This window comes from Rhinopithecus roxellana, chromosome 1 (assembly GCF_007565055.1).
Source record: "Rhinopithecus roxellana isolate Shanxi Qingling chromosome 1, ASM756505v1, whole genome shotgun sequence".
Taxonomy (NCBI): domain Eukaryota; kingdom Metazoa; phylum Chordata; class Mammalia; order Primates; family Cercopithecidae; genus Rhinopithecus; species Rhinopithecus roxellana.
In genome coordinates this window covers 172,942,508-172,967,845 of record NC_044549.1, presented here as the reverse complement: position 1 = coordinate 172,967,845, position 25,338 = coordinate 172,942,508, and positions in this window count along the sequence as shown.

Below are 25,338 nucleotides of genomic sequence, written 5' to 3'. Positions count from 1 at the left end.
TCTTTAATGCAGTATTGATTCAGTCAAGAAATGTTACTCTGTTACTTTCTTGGGTTGTTGAATTAGGTTAAAGGACACTGTTACGGTTTTAAACTGGAGATTGAGAATTTTTATAAACTAGTATCCCTTATAATTTTCTAAAGGTCACTGACCAGAAAGTTGACAATTTTTTTTTGTTAATAAAATCTTTTTTTATTTCAGAAAAAGAAAACCCCATGCAAAGAAGTTTTCCAGCCATTCACCCACCCATACTCCTCCCTACCCAGAGAGGGTATGGGTAGGAAGAGGTGTCTCTCTAGCCCTGGCCCCCATAATTAAGGGATGTGGGGTCATGACTCCCCAAATAAAGTGGGTGTGTATGGGAAAGAGGGGTGCAAATGCTGTGGGGAGTGGTGGATGAAAGCAAGAGATGAGGTCAGTGCTGGGATTATAGCAAATGAGGGAGACAGTTGGGTTAGCTGTAAAGTTAGCTGTAAAGGTTCACTGGCATTTCAGTTAGCAGCTTACTGAAGGTAGAAATGCTCAGGAATCAGAAAGCCTGTTGGTAATCATGAAATTAGCATTAGCAGGCATATGGTAATTCTGTCCATTCTTCAGTTTGACTCATTTTCTTACAGCCATGACATGTGCCAGAAGAGGCAGACCACAGAGTTCCACACTCAGCACTTCTTTATGATCCAAGAAGCAGGGAATTGTGACTCCTCCTTTTTCCACTGAGTGTTCCTTTTTCCGGAACATATTCCCTTAGGTATCCAAGGTGAAAGAGAAGTGTACACTAATGTAGTTATGAATGCTCAGAAGAAAAGTGGGCTGTTTTGGGTTAGAAGAAACCCACAAAAAAGTGTGCTAGTTTGAGTAAGTGGCAAATGTTTATACAGAGGTGTTAGCATAATAATCTTTCCTATAATGGGATTTGACCTATTTTTTATATATAAATATAGATATAGATAAAAATATAGATATGTTTTTTATATATAGGTAAAAATATAGATATGTTTTTTATATATAGATATAGATAAAACAGTTCCACAAATGTAATTTCTTCGTGGCTAAATCACACTTTCAGACACTTCCCTTTGCTGACCATCACAATAATGGATTTGTATGTAGACTGAACCCTATCTTTTCTAGGGTAGGCCTCCTCTTCAAGCCAAATATTGTATGCATTTGTTTCCTCTTAAAAACAATAATTACTTCCTTCTTTTATGGGGAGACCGTCTCCAGAGACTCAGGACGCTTGTTGTGCAATGATTCATTGCCATTCTGTGTTGCTGCAATAATAACTTGTGATGCTTACAAGTCATTTTCACAGCTTGACCCGCCAGCATTCCCTGTGGGCTGCAAACCTTATTCTCTTTCCTCTCGCATTCTCCAGTGTCACCTTTGTCTCCTACAATGATAGGACAAGAGAGGGTAAATATATTTCTGGAGCAATTTTCCACAAGTAGGATGGTTATCAATAGGAGATCCCCTATATATCTTATGTTTTCAGGCTCATCAGAAAGACTTCTTTACCAAAATATGTCTCGATGTTTGCATTGAGGGTAACATTCCTCTGTGTTAAATCTTAAAATCAGACACCTTAGAGAGATGTTTATCAAAATTTTATTAGACATTTGTATCTTAGTATAAAATCCATTTCTCAGAGCCTTTTCCTGAAAGGGGTTTTGGAAGGTTGAGAAGAATGTTCCAGGTATGTGATTTGGGGTAATATGAAAGGGCTGAGGTTGGAGTTGTTAACGGTAGTGGAGTAGAATGTACTGTGACACTTGGAGGGAAAAGTAAACTGTAGGACTTGAACACAAACTTCACATACTTTAATTTCACCTGAAATAATTGCTGAAGGGAATGACATAGATTAATAGATATGTTCAAGGCGATAGGTTAATAGCCTTGATTTTGACTTCTTGCTCTATCATCTACAAGTCTTGAGGCACATCATTGACTCTCTCAGTTGACTCATCTGACAAAATTGAATAATTTGTTTACATGACTAGCCCTTCTTCCCACTTAAAATACCCTCTTTTCTACCTGCATGCTGTTTCCAAAGAGTTTTCTAGAAGTTCTTCCACTATGGCATTTTCCCTCACTACAATCTTTAGCAGGTTTTTATTGCCTAGAGATCAGAGTCAGAACATTTTAAACATTTAGAGTCCCTTCACCCCTATTGCCCTATTGCCAGCTTTGCCACAGCCTGCCTTGTCAGGCGTGTCTCCTATGACTTCCTTACGAAGAAACTCACATTCTCAGCTTCATTACATGGAACCACTCTGTCCCATCAATAAGACTGTTTTCTTTTTTTGTTTATTTTTAATGTCTTTTACTTTTTAATTTTTTTTTACAGTGCACTGTTTAAAACAAAGGCATTTCCCTAAGTGTCTAAACTATACTTTCTTATTTTTTTCTTCAACTTTTATTATAAGTTCTGGTGTACATGTGCAGAATGTGCAGGTTTGTTACATAGGTAACTGTTTGCCATGGTGGTTTGCTGCATGGATCATCCCATCACCTAGCTATTAAGCCCAGAATCCATTAGCTGTTCTCCTGATGTTCTCTCTTTCCTCCATGTCCCCTTTGACAGGCACCAGGGCGCATTGTTCCCCATCATGTGTCCATGTTCTTATCATTCAGCTCCCACTTATAAGTGAGAAGTGCAATGTTTGGGTTTCTGTTCCTGCATTAGTTTGCCGAGGATAGTATCTTCCAGCTCCATCCATGCTTCTGCAAAGGACATGATCTCATTCCTTTTTTATGGCTGCATAGTATTCCATGGTGTGTATGTATCACATTTCCTTTATCCAGTTTCTCACTGATGGACATTTAGGTTGATTCCATGTCTTTGCTATTGTGAATAGTGATAAGCCTGTTTTCTAACTTTTCCTTTAGTACCCTGCCTCAGAATGCCTCCTTCCTGTTTATCACAGCTTCATCTACCATTCAAGACCCCATCAGTTCCCCCTCTTATCAGAGGACTTCATCTTGAAATTATCTTTTTCCACTCAATTCTGATTGCATTTCCACATTACACAATTAATACTTTATTGCCTTATGGGGAGAGTCATTTTATTATAGGTAGGCCTTAATACATCATCCAGGCTCTAAATTTCTTAGGAGAAGGGAAATATTTTGTATTTTACTATAATAACTTTAACAATTGGCAGCTGATAACACTATTTATGGGTTCCTATTGGGGATACTATTTTTAAGGCTATTTTTTAAGAGTAGTTTTAAGTTCATATCAAAATTAAAGAGAAGATGCGGGGATTTCCTAAATACCCTCTGCCACTGTCCACCCTGCATGCGTAGTGTCATCCATTGTCAACATTCTCTACCAGAGGGTTATGTTTGTTATAACTGATGAAACTACATTGATTTATCATCACCCAGAATCTATAGTTTACATTAGGGATCTCTCGGTGTGTTACATTCTACGGTTTTAGACAAATATATAATTTTGTGTGTCTACCAATATAGTATCACACAGAATATTTTCACTGCCCTAAAAATTATCTGTGCTCCACCAATTCATCCCTTCCCCCACCCTAACCCTTGGCAACCAGTGATCTTTTTCTGCCGCCATAGTTTTGCCTTCTTCAAAATGTCATATAGTTGCAATAATATAACATGTAGCCTTTTTACACTGGCTTTTTAAAACACACTAATATGCATTTAAAGTTCTTCAATGTCTTTTCAAAGCTGGAGAGCTCATTTCTTTTTAGCTCTGAATGATATTCCATTGTTTGGCTCTACCACAGTTTATTTATTCATGTACCTACTGAAGGACATCTTGGTTGCTTCTAAATTTTAGCAATTTTGAATCAAGCTGCTATAAACATTCATACGCAGAGTTTTGTGTGAACATAAGTTTTCAACTTATTTGGTTAAATACCAAGGAGCATGATTCCTGGATTGTGTGGTAACACCATATTTAGTTTTGTAAGAAATCACCAAAATGTCTTCTGAAGTGGGTGTACACTGTTGCATTCTCATCACCAATAGTGAGAATTCCTGTTGCTGCACATTCTGATGGACATTTCCTGTTGTCAGTATTCTGGATTTTACCCACTTTATTTCATTGTCCTTTCAATTTGCATTTCTCAGGTGGCATAAGATGTAGAGCATCTTTTAATATGCTTATTTGTACATGTATATCTTTGGTGAGGTGTCTAGTGAGGTATTTGGCCCATTTAAAAAATTGGGTTGTTTTATTATTGTTGAATTATTTATTTAATTTGGTTAACTATCGTCTATTGGATGGATCCTTTGCAAATATTTTATCCCAGTCTCTGGCTTGTCTTTTCATTCTTTTGACACTGTCTTTTGGAGAGCAGAAGTTTTTAATTTTAATAAAGTTCAGTTTATCAGTTGTTTCTTTCATGGACTATGCCTTTGGTGCTATATCTAAAGAATAATGACCATACCCACGGTCATCTCAGTTTTCTCGTATGTTATATCCTGGGAGTTTTACTTCTGCATTTAACATTTAGGTTTATGATCTATTTTGAGCTAACTTTTGTGAATGGCATAAAGTCTGTGTCTGGATTGAATTTTCTGCATGTAGTTGTGCAGTTGTTCCAGTACCACTTATACATATATTTTTACTTTTAAAGTGATTTCTATAGAATTTGCAATATACATTATATACATTTACAATGAATATAAGTCCACTTTCAAATAACACTCTATCACTTTATGAGTTGTGAAAATACTTTGTGGTGAAATAATTCTAATTTCTCCCTTTCCCCCATTTGTATATACACATACCTGCATGCTTCTGTGTATGTATATACACACATTAGATATAAGCATATATAACTAAGTACATTGTTGATATTATAGTTTTAACAAACTGTTACCTGTTCGATCAACTAAGAAGAAAAAGTTAGATGTTTTACTTTACCTTCACTTTTCCTTCTTTGATGGTCTTCCCTAATATAGATATGAATTTCTGAGCTGTATTATTTTCCTTTTCTCTAAAGAACTGTTTTTTACATTTCTTGGAAGACAGGTCTACCTGCAAAAAGCTTCCTCAGGTTCTGTTTGTCTGAGAGTCTTTATTTTTCCTTCGCTACTGAAGGACAATTTTGTATGTTACAAAATTCTAGGTTGATGACATTTTCTGTCAACACTTTTAATATTTCACTCCAGTGTCTACTTGCTTGGATGGTGTCTCAGTCTGTTTGTGCTGCAATAAGATAATACCACACATTGGGTAATTTATGAAGAGAAATTTATTTCTCATAGTTCTGGAGGCTGGGAAGTTGAAGATCAAGGTACCAGCAGGTTCAGTGTCTGGTGAGGGCCCCAGTTTCTGCCTTCAAGATGGCTGCATGAATGCTGTGTCTTAGCATGGTAGAAGGGACAAAAGGCAAAAGGGGATGAATATTGTGTCTTCACATGGCAGAAGAGAAGGTGAGAGGGAACTTACTTCCTCAAGCCCTTTTGTAAGTGCCCTAGTACATGGCACTTGTAATCCATGGCTCTGCCCTCATGACTTAATCATTTCTCCAAAGGCTCTACCTGTTAGTACCACAAGAGTGGGGATTAAGTTTCAACAAACCTCATTTCAAAAATATGAAATTTGGGGGATATTTAGCTCATAGTAGATGGTTTCTGAGGAAAAGTCAGATGTAATTCTTATCTTTGTTTCTATATAGGCAAAGTTGCTTTTTTTCCCCACTGTCATCTTTCAGGAATTTTTCCTGATCTTTGACTTGGCTGTAGTTTGAAAATGGTATGTGATCTGGTTTGTTTGTGTCCCCACCCAAATCTCATCTTGAATTGTAGTTCCCATAATCCCTATGGCTTGTGCGAGGGACCAGGTGGAGATAATGAAGCATGGGGGCGGTTTCTCCCACCTGGTTCTTGTGATAGTGACCTAGCTCTCACGAGATCTGATGGTTTTATAAGGGGATTCCTCCTTTGCTGGGCACTCATTCTTCTCCTTCCTGCCATTATGTGAAGAAGGACATGTTTGCTTCCCCTTCCACCTTGACTGTAAGTTTCCTGAGGCCTCCCCAGCCATGCAGAACTGTGAGTCAATTAAACCTCCTTCCTTTATAAATTACCCAGTCTCGGAACAGGCCTGGGTGTAGGGTTTCTTTGTTTGTTTGTTTTGGCATTTATTTTCCTTGGCGTTCTCTGAGCTTCCTGGATCTGTAGTTGGTGTCTGACATTAATTTTAGAAAATTCTCAGTCATTATTGTTTTAATATTTCTTTTGTTCTTTTTTTCTTTTCCCTCTGGTGTTCCTATTACATGCGTGTTACATCTGTTTTAGTTGTCACACAGTCGTTGGATATTTTTTTTCCCATCTTATCTTTGCTTTTCAGTTTTCAGAGTTTCTACTGATATATGCTCAAGGTCAGAGATTCTTTCCTCAGCCATGTCCAGTCTTCTAGCAAGCCCACCAAAGACATTATTCATTTCTGTTACAGTGTATTTGGTCTCTAGCATTTCTTTTTGGTTCTTTCTAGAATTTCCATCTCTCTACTTACACTGATCATCTGTTCTTTCATACTGTCTACTTAATCTGTAAGAATCTTTAACAATATTAATCATAGTTGTTTTAAATTATCAGTATGATAATTCCAGTACCTTTGCCATGTCTTATTCTGATGCTGACTCTATTTCTTCAAATTGTGGCTTTTTTGTCCTTTAATATACTTTGTAATTTTTTCTTGTTAGCTGGACATGATGTACTGGGTAAAAGGAACTGCTGTACACAGGGTTTTCATAATGTGGTGATGAGGTGTATGGGGAGAGAAAGCATTCTGTGGTCCTGTGATTAGGTCTCAGTCTTTTAGTGAGCTTATGCTTCTGGACTGTGAATGTTGCAAGTGTTTCTAATTCATTTACTTTCCCTCTTACATGGAACAGCATAGCTAGAGTGAGCTGGAGTTGGGTATTTTCCTGCTTCCAGCTGGAAGACTAGAGCTGGGTAGAATTGAGAATTTCTGTTCCCAGGTCAATTAGACTCTGATAATACACTAGCAGATTTGGCTATGATTAATGAGATTCTTCTGAGGGCAGTCCTTATTAAGAGGAAAAGAGTGCTTTGATGTATTTCAAAATGGTTCCTTTTTTCCTCCCCCTGCTGGAAGCATAGGTGGGGAATGGCAGTGGATTTTTCTCTAATATTTACTGTGGGAACCTGGTTGAGCTCATGGAGGTAAATCTCACAAGACTGTGAGAGCTGCCCTATGACTGGAGTTTTTAACTCTCAAAACTGTTCACACTGAGCCTCTGGTACTTTATCACTTAAAGATCAGGTTTTCCTACTTTGGCACTGGTTCCCATGGCAGTTTCTACTTGTGAGTCTCTGCTCAGTATACCATGACTCCCCATATTTGTCTACCTGTCTCTCCAATTTGGGGGCAGCCATTTGCCTTGTGTTCTCCATCTCTTATGGATCCAAGAAGAGTTGTTGATTTTTCAATCTATTCAGTTTTTAACTTGTCATTAGCATGGGCTAGCAACTTCCAAGCTCCTTACACCTGGGAGCCTAAACTGGAAGTATAGGAGTACTATTTTTGAAAATATTGAGCCAACATATATTTTATACCTCCTGAATCACAGAGTGCATGGCTCCTTCCTTTATGAACAAAGGGATTTATGGCTTCAAATGTAGATAGCTTCTGATTAGTAGAAAAATATGTCTCAACTTTGAGTATCGAACTAAAATTCCCAGTGAGGGAATAATTACGATGGCTAAACTTTGTTGAAAGGTAAAAACCGTTTTTTGAAAAATTATTTAATTTTCTAAATACATATAAAGAAAAAGGGTTGGATGATTTTGAAAAGATTATTTTAGTTTTTGAGACATGGTCTTGCTCTGTCATCCAGGCTGGAGTGCAGTGGTGTGATCATAGCTTACTGTAACCTCAAACTTCTGGGCCCAAGGGATCCTACTGCTTCAGCCTCTCGAGTATCTTGGACTACAGGCATGTGCCACCATGCCCAGCTAACTAAAGTCTTTTTTTTTTTTTTTTTTTTGTAAAGATAGGGTCTCACCAGCCCAGGCTGGTCTTGAACTACTGGGCCCAAGCAATTCTTCTGCCTTTGCCTGCCAAAGTTCTGGGACTACAGGCATGAAAAGATTCTTATAAATTATAAGCATAAAGAGTATCCAAGATATGATGTAAAGGAAGTTCTCTTTCAGTATGAAAAAGGAAAATTCTTATGGCTGCTGGGGATGGAGACTAAAGCAAAGAAAGTAGACTCAGAGTGGATGAAACTCCAGCGAGGATGCTACAAGGGGGAAAGAGACTGAAGTTCCATCTCCTTCCTTTTGAGTTTTGATGTTCTTGGAACTCTGATTAACCAAGTTGGTCCTCCCTTTGGTCTGTGAGCAGGAAAAAAAAGTCAAAATGTTAATAATTTTTCTTGAAATACCACATTAGCTTCATCCAATAGCTATTGATATGTACTGCTATTGTTATTCTGCTATTACAACTTTCCTAATTTCTACAGTGCTTTTGTTTTAATTCATGAGTTGTTTAGTATATTAAACTTCCAAGTTTAAACTCTTTTCACATTAATTTATATTTTGATCATGATCAATTATATAATTTAAATGATATCATTTAAAAATATTTTAAGAAGTACTTTGGGACCTAGGGAATGGATAATTTTGTAATTGTTTCAGTGGCTTATGCCTATAATACCAGCACTTTGGGAGGCTGAGGTAGGGAGATTGTTTAAGCCCAGGAATTTGAAGCTGCAGTGCACTATGACTGCACCTATGCACTCTAGTATGGGTGACAAAGTGAGACCCTGTCTCAAGAAAGAAACAAAGTGTAAACTATGAATTTTGGATTGACCTGTGTTAAAATATCCCAAAACCATTTGGATATGTATATTTATCCTTCTAATTATGTCAATTTAAGAAAATACATATATTTCTCAAACTTTTTGTTAGGTATACTGTATATTGATGAATGATTGTTGTATCTTCGTGATGAATTATTCTTGTTCTTATTATGTAGTGTCCCCTCTATATTCTTAATCCATGATTTTGCCTTAAATTCTATTTTGTCTGCTATTACTGTTGTCACTGTAGCTTCCTTTTGATTATTATTGCAAAACATTTTTTCTTTCTTTTCAAATCTTCTTTGTTGCTTGTTTTCTATATGATTTTTATAAGGTCGCATAAAGGTGAGTTAAAAATCCAAACCAAATAATACCTGCTTTTAAATAGATATATTAATAGTTTTATTTATTTATTTATTTATTTATTTATTTATTTATTTATTTATTTATTTATTGAGATGGGGTCTTGCTCTGTCTCCAGGCTGGAGTGCAGTGGTGTGATCTCTGCCCACTGCAACTTCCGCCTCCCGGATTCTCTTGCCTCAGCCATCTGAGTAGCTGGGACTATAGGTGCGTGCCACCACGCCTAGCTAGTTTTTGTTTGTTCAGTAGAGACGGGGTTTCACCACGGGGTTGGCCAGGATAGTCTCGATCTCTTGACCTTGGGATATGCCCACCTCGGCCTCCTAAAGTGCTGGGATTACAGGCATGAGCTACCACGCCCAGCCACTTTAAATTTTTGAATAATTGATATTTTTTACTTTTTTGTGCCTTCTGGTTACATTCTTCTATTTTGCTGAATCTTATTTTGCCTTTTCTGCCTTTGATTAAAAGCATTTTCTTTATTTCTGTATATTTAAAACTCTCCACTGGTTTGGGAGCTGTGTATCTTATTTCTATTCATAATTACTCTTAAATTTATAACATGTATACTTAACTGCATGTATGTATATATGCATATGTATATGTGTATGTGGATATATACATATGTATTTGTACAGATTCTAAGGTTATTTCTTCTTTCTGAGTATAAAAGTGATGTTTGTACATTTTCATTACTCATTTATGTACTTTTTGTTGACTGGTATCCTGTATAACAAAATAAAAATCCATAAATATTAGCTATCATTTTTATAATTAATCATTATAGTTAATGATTAATTCAGCTCATGTGGTGGCTCATGCCTGTAATCCCGGCATTTTGCAGGTGGAGGTGGGAAGATCTCTTGAGCCCAGAAGTTTGAGACCAGCCTGGTCAACATAGTGAGACTCTTATGATGCGAAAAATTTTAAAAATTAGCTGGGCGTGGTGGTGTGCGTCTGTAGTCCCAGCTCCCCAGGAGGCTGAAGTAGTGGGAATATTACTTGAGCCTGGGAGTTTGAGGCTGCAGTGACCTATGCTCATCCCACTATTCTCCAGCCTGGATGAGAGAATGAGATCCCATCTCAAAAAATTATGATAATGATCAATTCAATTTACGAATGTGCTTTTTGCTATTTGATGTTGCCTTTGCCATGCCTCCTAGACTCTCAATCTAGTAACATTTAATAGTACAGGCTGGTTAAATTTTTCATCTACTTGTCACTTGGAAGTTTTCAGATTTAGTCACCAAGACTGTTACAGTAGGGTCGCTAGTGAGGCATGAGGAGAGTAGGAGAGGGCTCCACTTTCCCCCACCAGGAATGTCTATTAGGTGATGATCAGGTGGTTGTTAACTGTCTCTCTAAAATAATAATCAGTCACAGCTTGTGCCAGGGAAGGGCTGTCTCCCAACAGGTAGAAAACACCTGAAACTGGTGATCAGCAACTTCCCAATAAGATCTCAGCAGTTGGGCAAATGGGCTCAAGTTTAAGAGGCAAAATGGCAGAGTTTATTTTTTAAAATTTCCGTTTGTTTTTCAACTTAGAATTTTCATGTGTGTTGGGGGTCATTCCATTGAAACAAAAATGTGAATGGCTTATTTATTAGAGCTTAAATGGATCATCTTACCAAAAAGTACAGTTTTTCCATCTTTGTTTTTATTCCTTTTCAATCTGGAGTTTGTTTTTTTCAACTGCTGCTTTTCTACTGCTGCTTCATTTAAGGGTAGATCTGACCATTTTGATTAATCAGAACCACCGTATTAAAGGGATTTTCTACTTTGGTTATAATGAAAGCAATCAAGGATTAAGCCTTCAAAGTTCTCATGTAATAAATTCTTTATTGTTATCTCTTAAAAGTGTTTTAAAAAATGATCATTTATATTAATGGAACATCTTTCAAAAGACAGGAAATGAAAGAATATCAATTTATATTCTAGTACTAAATATCATGAGAACATATCATCGTCTCATTCAAGAAACCATCTCAAACAATGGAAACACATCTTTCAATTCACACTTTTCTCTTTTGGATATGGTCACCTGTTGCTACACATAACAACAGACATGTACTCAACCTAACAGATACTGACTTCCATTTTAGCATCAGTAAATTTTATAGTAGTTCCAGCGAAGGACTGAAATAAGAACATGACCTGCCCTTGCTTTTTGACTTATATGTGCTCTATGTAATGAAGTGTAAAATGAATATTTGTATATTTAATCATGATGTTAATTTTTATTATAACTTCAGAGATATGTGCCTAATATATTGGTTTCAGCACTAATAAAACCCCACATATAAGAATCTGAATAATCAGGTCAAGGAATAAGAGACATTTGTCAAGGTACTGCCTAAGTGCATTTATTTCTCCTTTCAATGCCTGTAAGAAGCCAGTCAGATGAATAATTAGTCCATATAATCTTTGCACAGTTACTGATTTTAAGAAAAGACTCAGTTAATGTCAAGTTTTCTATTGGGAGTCCTTAGTGGCTAATGGGACTTGAAAGTTTAAGCGTCACCCTGGTAAGGTCTATTGATTTCAGAAAAACATCTTTGAAAGACTTTTAGACCACTGAAGCAAACAAAAAGATGACCAAAGTCAAGGATCTGCTAAATCTCAAATTGCAATAATACTGTTATTAGTAACAGTTTATGACTTCAAAAACGGAAAATCATGTTCGACTAACAAAGGCAACTCCTCTTCATAGTTAAATTTCAAAAGGTTGTCAGGCAACTGTTGGGCTTGGCAATTGAGGGTGGAAGGACGGTTTGTTGATGGACTCTTGCAAAAATAAGTAGTTCTATACTTTGTCGGGGGTATGTCTTTGACTTCTGGTCAAAGACTGAGGAGGACAGAAAGAAACGATATTTGTCCTTCTCTAATGTTTAAAATAATTGGATACTAGATTTAGTTGAAATGTACAAAGAATCAGGCAGACATTATCTTCTTCAAATCACATTAACTTTCTGTATTTTGTGTGTATGTTTTAAGAAGTATTGCAAAGAAGATGTTGGATAAAGGTTTGCCTTTACTGTCTCAGATCCTGGGTTGAGACTCTATCTCAATTAAACTGTCTTCCATTAAACTTACATTTGTAATGGGGAAGGGGCCAACAGATTGCTTGGTCTTGGGGCAATACATAATGTGCAAGACAAAGTCAGTGGTTTCAGGCAACTAAGTCTCTTGAACTGGAGTGAATATGAGGTAGCCTGAGGGTAGATAAGGGAAATAAGAATTTACTATAATCTAAAGCACATAGAAAAATATTATTTTCCCTGTCCTTATATTTAAGGTCAATTATATATGTATAAAGAGCACTGGGTTTCTTTAGTGTTGGGATCTGCTTGTAAGACATCTTGGAGATAAGAATTGGAACAAGTACATTGAGTTATGGAATCATCACTGGTAAGAAAGATTCTGTTTTGGTGCATTGGTCAGTTCACCCTCAACGTTTTTTGTGCCATTTCCATGGACTTGACTATTTCTTCAGTTCTTCGCTCTTCTTCCTTATGCTTACCTACTCAGTTCTGTTTCTCCTTACAATTTTCTGGTACTCAGCAGAGTACCAGATTTTGGACCAGGTTATTATTTACTCACTCTTTTCTGACGTGTAGTCTGCACAACGCTGACTTCAGTTCTTTCTTGTCTCCACATTCCATCTCCATTTTTGGCCTTTGAACCGACATTGACAATACATGGTGATGTTATTTTCATGATAACTGAAAAAAAGGAATGTGATATCTTTATGAAGGTTGAAGTAAAGATTTCTTAAGTTATTGCTGTTATAAGTTCTCCAGCCTAGGTGGACCACTTATGTTTTAGGGTCAAAATTTGGTACTCAGAATGAACAACACCAGCTAAGTGATCCTTTTATCAGAATTATCTAAATAAGGCGTATACTATGTTTGTTTCTACATGCTACAAATGAATTCCTTGTTTTTGGAGCAATTTGAGTAAAAACTGGCCTATCATATCATAAATGAATGTTTGAGTTAGATAAGCTGTCATTAAACCATCTATGAACCACATTCCCCTTTACCTTCAACTTGGACTGCCAGTGTTGAAACTATGGAGAGTGCTAATTAATTGAGGTCATGCTCACATGACAGAGTACAGCTTGCAGTGTTCTTTCCTACCCTAGAAGTTTTCTCTTTTGAATCACTTAAATCTCTCACCTGGACTACTGCTGTAGCCTCAAACTGTGCTCCCTGCCTGCATTCCTCGCGGGCAGTCCCCACATAGCAGTCAGAATGATCTCCAAAACATGGAAATTATACCGAACCTTTAATGCCTTCCTTTTGCACTTATATTAAAATAGAAACCCCTTACCATGGTCTAGGATGGGGTGGGAGAGGGGAGGGGCAAACTTTGCCTGTAAAGAGCCAAAAGATGATACATATTTTAGGTTTTGAGAGTCACGAGGATATTATGTACATACTTACGAAACTACTTAAAATGTAATCCTTAAAAAATAAAAACCATTTCTAGTTGGTGGGTCTGTGAAAACCGTCAGCAGTCCAGATTTGGCCTGTGGGGGATAGTTTGCTCTACCTTGGTTAGAAGGTTCCTACCTCTTAGACTTGATCTTCCAATATTTCCCTCTTCCACACCATCTCTGAACAGGCTGACCTTGTGGTCTGATTTTTAAACATTTCATGCTCTCTCTCACCTCAGGGATTTTGTACCTGCTAGTTTCTGTGACAGGGATGCCCTTCCCTGATCTTTTCTTGTGTGCTGCTTTCTCATCATTTTGTTACCTATGAGCTATCTTCTCAGCAGACAGGCTTTCTCAGACAACCTGATCTGATGTTTCATTTTCCCCCTGAACCCAGTTACTTTCTACCACATCATCCTGGATTAAATACATGTATCCTTTACTGTACTTATCATTCTTGGAAGTGATCTCAATGATTAGTTTTTATTGGTTTATTATATTTTCTCTAACTAGAATGTGACTACCGTGAAATTAAAGGCCATATCTGTCTATTTGCTTCTATAATTTTGTTGAATTTTTTGTTTTCAACTATGATCATTACAGTGCCTGGCCTTCTTTGAAAATTACAGGAGTCAACATTTTAAAACTCTGGATGGTGCATTTTTTAGTTTTGGAATATTAATCTCAAATATTTAAATCATAACAGCTTTTGCAGGTGCATTTTCTTACTTAGCATGCGTCATTTCGCATGCATCATTTCTCATGCATCAACACGCATTTAAAACAATACTGTGCATAAAAATAGATTTAAATAGCTATAGTTAATTATTCCTTTGGATGGCTACTATTATCATAGACATGTTTACACATACCAGTATCTTTAAAGCCAAATTTGTGTCATATTTTATGAAATACCCCTAACAGTCACTATTCGTATTTTGGTTTACCATCTGTCTGTGTTCCATTTTTTGAAGATGTTTTACTGTTTTTCCTGGATCTTATGTATGTGTTTTTGTTTTTGTATGTGTCTGTGTGCTTGATGTAAAGTTCTAGCAAAGTGTCTCCAAGAATTTATCCAGATACAAAGCTGACAAATAAAAACTTGAAGAATAGCAAATGGCTGTAGGGAAATGTTGCTTCCTTCAATATTGGTGAGAAACAAATTTTAAGTTTAATTCAAAAGTGAATATATAATGTATGTAGAGACACATGCATAAGAATGTTTATTGAGGCATTGATTATGATAGAAAAAATTATAAAAACCTCATATCTATAGCTAAGATATTGGTTATATAATTATAGTACAATTATAAAATATTAAAATGGTGATATAAATCTATATCGTGAAAAAAATCTGCTACATACTGTAAAGGAAATAGATTATACACAGTCCATCTACTATGATTTTATTTAAAAAGATATATAAACACAAAGGCATATATATGTGTAAAGAGAAAAATATCTGAAATATTATACTTATATTCTAGCATGTGGTATTAGTCCCTTCACATGCTGCTATAAAGAATTGCCCAAGATTGGGTAATTTACAAAGGAAAGAGGTTTAATTGACTTACAGTTCTGCATGGCTGGGGAGACCTAGGAAATTAACAGTCATGATGGAAAGGGAGGCAAACACATCCTTCTTTACATGGTGGCAGGAGAGAGAAGAATGAGAGCTAAGTGAAACCCCTTATAAAACCATCAATCTTGGTGAGAACTTACTATCACGAGGATAGTGTGGGAGAAACCACCCCCATGATTCAGTTACCTCCCACCAGGTCCCTCCCACTGCATGTGGGGATTATGGGAACTACAATTCAAGATGAGATTTGGGTGGGGACACAGCCAAACCATATCATGCTTTAACGGTGATTACACTGTGATTGGTGGTATTACTGATGACCTTTATTTTAGTATTGTTTTTTGCAACATTCACCTGTTTTATAAATAGAAATAATAAATTAGTAAATATACAGAATTATTGCAAAAATAAATATAAAAATGAATATTTTGTGAATTAAGTAAAAATTTTTATTACCTATTAAAGACATCTACTTCTATTCTGTTTTCATTTGGAAGCTGTAGAATTGCCTGTGGGTTGAGAAGGAATAATTGGCAAGTTTATTTAGCCAATTTTACTAAATCCAATACTTAGCTTATGTAAGTGAGGTGTTTCAATATGTTTTACAAAAATTATGCTTGGCCCAGGGAAATGCACTAGTGGTTAAATTGAATTTCGTTACTTATTTCCCCTATACTGTGGTCTCTGTTTGCTTAAGAATTATCCAGGCTGTGGTTTTGTTTCATGTGTTTGTTAGTATTGTGTTGATTCACATCCATAACAGTAGGTTGCTGGTGAAGGCTCTCTTTTTGTCACTGTAATTCACTCTTTCTTGAGCCTAACTATAATACCTTTTCAATACAATATATTGAATCCTGTCTCAGGAGAGGAATCTATCTCTGATTTATACACACATCCATTTTTGTTGTCACTCAGAAACTGAAATATCTATTGCTCCATCTCAGGCTTTATTAATCTGTTTAAAAAACTCCATTTCAGTGGAATTGTCCACTACATGCACATATTAATGGTATTAGATGCCTTATACTGCTAGAAAGTATCTTCAACAAGGTTAGAAACCCTGAAGGGAGGAGAAGAAGGGGAACAGTCAGATGAGAAAGAAAGAATAGAAACAAAAATCCATAGTAACATGCTAGGTTTTTTCCATAACTCTGTAATATTGTATTATGTTGTACTGTATGTTTTAATTTCAAGTACTTATGAGACTTTTTGCCTTCCTTCACTACGTATTTCTATATAAATATACTTTGGGATGACAGTTTCTTTTATATTTTAGTTGAAAGTCATATTTTTGTTTTAATAACTGGTAAAAAAATTGTATATCTATTTTTTTCATCAAATTTTAGAACCCTTTTTTTCTTGAAAAATATAAATCTGAATTGATTTCCTTTTCTTGTTTTCAGAGTATGTGAGAGCTGCTTATTTTACAAGAATAAGCAAGTTTATACATTTAAGCAACTGAAATTGGACACTTTTTTAAAGTTAAATGACTGGTTTTATTGAGGGAAAAAAAGAAAGACTAGGAGCAAAGGATAGAAGGGGGTATGGAAATGTCTGAAGGATGGGAAGGGAGGAGGAGGGAGCACAACATAGGTTAAAGTGTGTTTTTCTGGTAGAGACCAAGGTTGACCTTAACTTCTTAAGAAACAGAATGAATCTCTTCTGAGCCACTATTGGGTGGCTGCTAATTAAATGATACCGCAACACCTTATCTCCAGGCTTTCATACCTCTACAGCTAAGTGCTGAACTTGCTTTTTCCACAGATAAGATTTTCCTTTGGCAGCTACCTGTAACTTAAAGCTTCTATTGCTTTATACTTCTCTTTTTATTCAATTTTCAAGCAAATAAAAGTTGCTTAATTTTGCTGACTAAAATTGGTTAAGCAGCCACAAAAAAGATTATGAGCTTCCTTCTGACTCTTACTTTTTTTTCCTGACTCAAGGGAATAAGATTTTAAAGGCTGCCCATTATTCTGCCAGGATTTCCAAGCTGAGGCCCCTTGATGTTTACATTTTCTTGATGTTTTCATCTTTTGTTTCTGTTTTGTTCAACTGGATTTTTACTTAATTTTGCCTTCTTTCCTGTTTCCTCTCCTTACTGGAGTCAAACATCACAGATTTAGAAAATGTGATAATTTAAAATTTTTGCATGTAATTCACTTATAGATAATTGTATCACTTAGGAAATCCTGTCTTCTGCAATGCTAAGCCAGTGATTCTCCAAATAAGCTATTGGTTTCCTCTGGATGTCCACAACCCTGTTTGGGGACTCCAGCCACGGACATAGACATTTAGTTATTTAGGAGAGTGCAAAATGGCCGCAGTTACTTCTCTGTTCAGGGGAGAAATTGGAATCCACACTCAGAATGAGAACGATGTGCTATTTTTAAATACAGTGCCTTTGAAGGATCTACATTATGTTCTTATACTTATCTGTGGATCATCTTGGCTAAGGTAACTACGAGATACTGGGTGAGGTTTGAAGCATCCTGAATTCTCTGTTATATCCACATTTTGCTTTAGGGGCTCATACTATGATTTTTATCTCTTGTTTTTTCACGTTCTTGAAAATTGACTTCATGGTTTTTCATCTAAGATTTTTTTGTCCATTCCTTTGTGCTTTTCTCTTGTACACTGCTTAGTAAATTTCACACTCAGGATGGTTTTATTCTGATATTTTGTTTCAAGGGGTCAATTTAAGTAGCAGCTTTATTGGGCACTACATACCTATGCAACCCATACTTGCTGGTGTTTTTCTTCCTTGAAATAAAAGCTTTTATGATACATTCTCTCTCCCTGCCCCGCCCCCTTACACACACACCCACACCCACACACACACTCGCTACTCTAACACTCTAATGAAGGCACATTTTGCTACATGATATTCTACATATAGTCTTGGAGCAGGAGAGATTAATTTGGACTGGAGCGAAAAAGAAAAATACATCAACTAATATGTTTTTGCACTTTTACTCTGGTTGAGACAATGGTGCAAAACCTGACGAGTCATATGAAGAAATACTACATAGGTGTTTGTTTTGTTTCGTTTTGTTTTTGTGGTGGGGGGGGCAGATTATAGCATATGACAGACACAGGAACTATCACAAATCAAAGCAGGAAATAACAAAATCAAATCAATGGTGGAAGCAGAAAGAAGACTTGGAAGAAGGGATGATGTAAATCAGGAAGACTTCATAGAGGATTTGGGATTTTTAGGAATGAATTCAAAAAGAGGGAGGGGCTAGGGAAAATTGGGAGATGTTGGTCAAAGAGTGGAAACTCTCAGTTATAAGATGATAAGTTCTGGGGATCTAACATACGGCACGGTGACTGTAGTAATAAAATCGTGTGTTTACTTAAACATTTAATAAGAGATCAGATTTTAAGTGTCTTCACTGCCCCCCTCCACAAATAGTGACTATGGGTGGTGATGGATGTGTTGATTAATTTGATTGTGGTAATCACTACATAATGTATACATATATCAAATTATGTGGTGCATATTGAATATATATAATTTTTGTCAATTAAATGTTTGTTAAAAAGGAAAAGTGAATGCATTACTGTGTATTAGTAAGTAAACCATTGAGGATAGAATATTCGTTTATTTTTATTTAAAATTTTCTCAGACAAAATGTAGGAGGGTTTTAGAAAATCTTGTTTACACTTCTAAATTGAAAGCATATGAGAACTATATCCTCTATATCACTTTTTGGGCCCTTTATCTGGGAGTTTTTCTAAGTTAATAGAGTCAGCTCAAATTTTGCACAAGCAAAAAAATTTACCTGCTAACTCTGGTCTGCAGCATGAGGAGTTCTTTGCCGATAGGCAAGCACTTTCCTGCATGGATTTGTATTTCAGATGATATCTTTTTGCCATCTGATTCCTAGTTCTTTTAAGATTATGCATCCCAAATGGTTTGCAATGGCAGACTTCCATTTAACTGCCTGGGTCACACTGAGCAGAGCTGGAAGGAGGGAATGGAGTAATGAATGGAGTATGTGCTTTAAGAAGGCATCCAAGTATTTGTAACAGAACTGTGTGACTTACTGAAAGAGAATGTGTAGGAGAAATAGCAGCTCTAGCCAGGAGGAGAAACAAAAACAAATGCATATTCCAACATTGGAGAGGACAAAAGAAAAGAATACAGAAGGGAAATGTAGTCAGCAGAGAGGTGGCAGACTGATAACAAGTAAGAGAATGGAAACTTATCCTTTGGGGGATAATGTTCATCATTGGAAATGACTTAGCCAAATTCATAATCACTGTCACAGTGCAAAAATTAACTTGTCTCTGAGATGCCAGCAATCCTGAGTAATGGTACACAGTTACATCGTTAAAAATATATTTGTGGAGTCCAATGAAGCATAATAAATTGTAAGCAAGTGGAAATGTATTAAAACATGAGGAGAAAATGATTTGCAATAAAAGCCAAATATTCAGCCCAGGGAAGAGATGCTAAGTAATCTCTTAGCATCTCTTAGTGCAAGCCCCATCAATGGAAGCAGCTGTGGGCAAAGGGCAACACACATACTTGAGTAGCAGCATGCCAAGTGGCCAAAATTTTATGTAGCAGCTCCTTGACCAGGTGTCGCTTTCAATCATAACCTATGGTATTGGTAAAGGCTTGAGATTTATTCAGGAATTCGGAGACTAGATTGTTTCCTACTTTGACCAAAAATAAAGTTCTGGGAAAGATTTAGACAAAGGGTAACTAATCCATCTGTCTGTAGGTGTTAAATTTCCATGTCATAAATTTAAAAGCTGCTGAGCTGGGCAAGGTGGCTAACTAGATGTAGCCAGGTAGAACAGCTGCCACTGAGGGACTGGGATGATTGGTGCACTCGTAACAGATCTTCAGAGGGTGGCTGGAGGGAAGACACAGAGGCTGGGCTGAAGGTGGAGGAAGGTGGGAACCCCGATTGGGGCAACTGTGCATCAGGACTTGTTTCTGGTCCCCAGTGAATCATGGGGAACAGGTGAGATAAACTGTGAAAGAGCAACCCAGTCTTGCCATGGGCCTCTGGAATCCTGGAGGAGGAGACACTTTGACCACCATAGACACTTAGGTTGGCAGGGAGAGCTGCTTAGAGAAGTGGTGGGGCAGCACTACAGCCAGTGTGGAGCCCAGAGGGTTTATCACAGGAACGTCTGTAGTGAAGCATGGCCAGGGATATCCATCTCCCTAAGCTCAGCTTGCTCCCATAGGAGACTTCAGTCCTAGGAAAACCATCAGACTTGAATTCTGCAGGATGGTCTTGCCCATCAGCCAGAACAATGTGACCTGAGCAACCCTTGGTCTGTACCCTCTCCTGGGGCTCCAGCCTGGCTGTGTCTGCTTGCAGTGCAGCCTTGGGTGACTTGGAGGTCCACATCACAGCTTCTGTGCTGGTGGATTGTGCCTGACCAGCAGAGAGCTCTAGCAGAGTGGACATGCACCAGCCCACCTGCTTCCTCCCCCAGCTGCAACTTCCTCTGGGCCCAGGGCCACCCCCCACATCACTTTGCCAGCATGTGTGTGTGCTGCATGAGTGGATCTTGTCTTTCTTACCAGTGTACATGTGTGCATGCACCCTGCCCTGCACTGCTGCCAGCATGAGTGCACTCCACCCCCCATACTGCTATACCGTGAGCCTAGGTTGGCACAGAGGTGGCCAGCCCCACCCCTGCCAACACCCCATCCCTGTGCCAACACCACCTCCAAAGTGAAACTGGACATAACAGCAGACCATCCCCTTCCCCCCTGACAAGAACTCTGATAACTCAAAAAGCCAGAGTGCCTTCTTTCCTCCAAATGACCATACTAGCTCTCTGGCAAGGTTCTGAACTGGGGTGAGATGGCTAAAATGACAGAAATAGAATTCAAAATATGGATAGGAATGAAGATTACAAGATGCAGCTAAAAATCACAATAAAAGAATACAGGAGCTGACAGACAAAATAGCCAGTATAGAAAACAATGTAAATGACCTGATAGACCTGAAAAACACAGTAGAAGAATTTCATTATTCAATTGCAAGTATTAATCGCATTAGAGAACAAACTGAGGAAAGAATCTCAGAGCTTGAAGACTGGATTTCTGAAATAAGACAATCAGACAAGAATAGAGAAAAAAAGAATAAAAAGGAATGAATGAAACCTTTGGGAAATATAGGATTATGTAAAATGACCGAAGCTGTGACCCATTGGTATGCTTGAAAGAGATAGGGAGAATGGAAGTAACTTGGAAAACATATTTCAGGATATCATCCATGAGAACTTCCCCAACCTAGCAAGAGAGGCCAGTATTCAAATTCAGGAAAAGATAGAACCCCAGTAAGATACTTCACTAGAAGATCATTCCAAAAGAAACATGATCATCAGATTCTCCAAGGTCAAAATGAAAGAAAAAATGTTAAAGGCAGCTAGAGAGAAAGGTCAGGTCACCTACAAAGTGTAGCCCACCAGATTAACAGCAGATTACTCATGAGAAACACTGTAAGACAGAAGAGATTGGGGGCCAATACTCAACATTTATAAAGAAAGGAAATTCCAACCTAGAATTTTATATCCTGCCAAACTAAGCTTTATAAGCAAAGGAGAAGTAAGATCCTTTTCAGACAAGCAAATGCTAAGGAAATTTCTTACCACCAGGCCTGCCTTATAAGACCTCCTGCAGGAAGCACTAAACATGGAAAGACTGTTACCAGTTACTACAAAAACACATGAAGATACTGACCAGTGACACTATAAAGCAACCACACATAGAAGTCTGCATAATAACCAGCTAACATCACGATGACAGAATCAGATTCACACATATCAATACTAATCTCGACCGTAAATGGGCTGAATGCCCCCAATTAAAAGGCACAGAGTGGCAAGCTGGATAGAGAACCAAGACTCAATGGTATGCTGTGTTCAAGAGACTCATCTATCATGCAGTGGACCCACAGGCTCAAAATAGGGGGATGGAGAAAAATCTACCAAGCAAGTGGAAAACAGACAAAGGCAGGGGTTGGAATCCTAATTTTAGATGAAACAGACTTCAAACCAACAAAGATCAAAGAAGACAAGGGCATTACGTAATGATAAAGGATTCAATTCAACAAGAAGACTTAACTATCCTAAATATGTATGTATCCAACACAGGAGCACCCAGATTCATAAAGCAAGTTCTTAGAGAACTTCAAAGAGACTCCACAATAATAGTGGGAGACTTCAACACCTCACTGATGGAATTAAACAGATCATTGAGGCAGCAAATTAACAACGATATTCAGGAACTGAACTCAGGACTTGGTCAGTCTATTAACCTGATAGACCTCTACAGAAACAGAAGTCTCCACCCCAAAGCAACACAATATATCAGGTTGGTGCAAAAGTAATTGTGGTTTTTGCCATTACTTTTAATGCCTAATGCATCTTTTATCATTTCTGTGTGGCACATACTGTAAATCAATAACAGAAACAGATATAAAACAACTCCCAGCAAATGCAAAAGAACTGAAATCATACCAACCACTTTCTCAAGCCACAGCACAATAAAATTAGCAAGACTAAGAAAATCAGTCAATACCATACAATTACATGGAAATTAAATAACCTGCTACTGAATAACCTTTGGGTAAATTATGAAATGAAGGCAGAAATTAAGAAGTTCTTTGAAATTAATGAGAACAAAGATACAACATACCAGAATTTCTGGGACACAGCTAAGGCAGTGTTAAGAGGAAAATTACTAGCACTAAAAACCCACATCAAAAAGTTAGAAAGATCTCAATTTAACAACCTAACATTACAACCAAAAGAATTAGAGAACGAAGAGCAAACCAACCCCAAAGCTAGCAGAAGATAAGAAAGAACAAACATTAGAGCTAAACTGAAGGAAATTGAAACCTGAAAACCCATTCACAAGATCAAAATTCAGGAGTTGGTTTTTGAAAAAAATAGACTGCTAGCTAGACTAATAAAGAAGAAAATAAGTTCCAAATAAACACAATTAGAAACGACAAAGGGGATATTACCACTGACCACACAGAAACATGAATAACCATCAGAGAATATTATGAACACCTCTATGCACACAAACTAGAAAGTCTAAGAGAGATGGATAAATTTCTGGATACATACACCCTCGTAAGACAGAACCAGAAAGAAACTGAATCCCTGAACAGACCAAAAGTCAGCTCTGAAATGGTGTACCAACCAAAAAAGCTCAGGACCAGACAGATTCACAGCCAAATTCTACCAGATGTACAAAGAAGAACTGGCACCATTCCTACTGTAAGTATTCCAAAAAGTTGAGGAAGAAGGACCTAAGCATTTACCTAAGGTAAGAATTGAGCACACATGTACATAAATATAGGAACAATAGACACTGTGGACTACTAGAGAGTGTATGTGGGGAGAGGGGGGCTAAAAGACCGTCTATTGGGTACTATGATGATTGGGTACTTGTCACCAGGGTGACAAGATCCATACTCCAAACCTCAGCACCACACATATTCCTGTGTACCAAATCTGCACAGGTAACCCGTGTATCTAAAATAATAGTTGAAATTTTTAAAAAAGAAAAAAGTTAACCCCAAGTTTCTCTAGTACATCTGTATTTCCCTTTCTTATTTGCTAATTAGGTTGTAGCTAATAAGAAATCTTCTAGCTACATAAGAGAAATAATTCCAGCTCATTCAGGAGATAATTATTCACATACATCTCCAAAACTTTTCATCATCCAAAATTAAAACTCTGTACCAATTAAACACCAACTTTTCATTCCTCCTTTTCTCCCGTTCCTGTTAACCATTATTCTACTTTCCATTTCTATGAAATTGACTGTTCTAGGAACCTCAAATAAGTGGAATACACAGTATGTGTCCTCTTCTGTCAGGCTTCTTTCACTTGGCACATAAGCATCTTTTTAGACATTATTTCACTTGCATTGCACTCCTGTCCACAAGTTCGGTGAAGTCATCCTGCAATATTAATTTGCATCTGTCCCTTTCTTTTAAAATTCCTATTGTTTCAGCTTTTATTTCCTGTAAGAATTTCTTGGTTCACTGATTCTTCAATACTTTTACGACTCATCTTTTTAACAGCTTTTTAAGTTGTATCTAGCTTCTTTCTCCTACATAAGAAAAAACCTTCCAAAAATATGTTCTCACTTCAGAATCTTTGCTGGTGTCCCACTGACTCATAAAAAAAGTTGTAACTCCTTAGCCATGTATTCAAAGCCCTTCACAGTGTGGATTTTACCTACATCTTCAGCCAAACACATTTACTTCTTATAACAAACTTTACTTGATCAAGAATGTAAATTCTCTCACCCTGCAAAACTCCCTTGGTATTTTCTACCATTTTCCCCTCACCTCGTGTATTGTAGCTTGTATATATCAAGCATGCTCAAAGCCTTCTCTTTTAAGATTGTCCAGGAAAGATCACTTTATCACATATAACTGCGTGGCAAATACTTTCTCCAGTGGATGTTCTTCCTCTTCACCGGCTTTGTATTATCAACCTTGCCAATGTTTGCCTTGTTCTCCTACCTACACTTTGACTCTGAACCTCACACTCATACCATCTGAGATACTCAATAAACATTTTTTATTTCATTTTTTAACTTATTTTTTTAAGTCCAGGGGTATATGTGCAGGTTTGTTATATAAATAAACTCGTATCACAGGGGTTTGTTTTACAGATTATTTCATCACCCAGGTATTAAGCCTAGTACCCATTAGTTATTTTTTCCTGATCCTCTTCCTCCTCCCACCCTCCACCCTCAGGTAGGCCCAGTGTCTGTCACCTCCCTCTATGTGCCCATGTGTTCTCATCATTTAGCTCCCACTTATAAGTGAGAACATGTGGTATTTAGTTTTCTGTTCCTCCATTACTTTGCTTAGGATTATGGCCTCTACATCTATCCATGTTGCTGCAAAGGATGTGATTTCATTCTTTGTTATGGGTGCATGGTATTCCATGGTGTATGTGTACCACATTTTCTTCATATGGTCCTCTGTGGATGGACATCTAGTTTGATTCCATGTCTTTGCTATTATGAATAATGTTGTGATGAACATACACGTGCATGTGTCTTTATGATGGAATGATTTACATTTGTTTGGGTATATACCTAGTAATGGCATTGCTGGGTTGAGGGGTATTTCTGT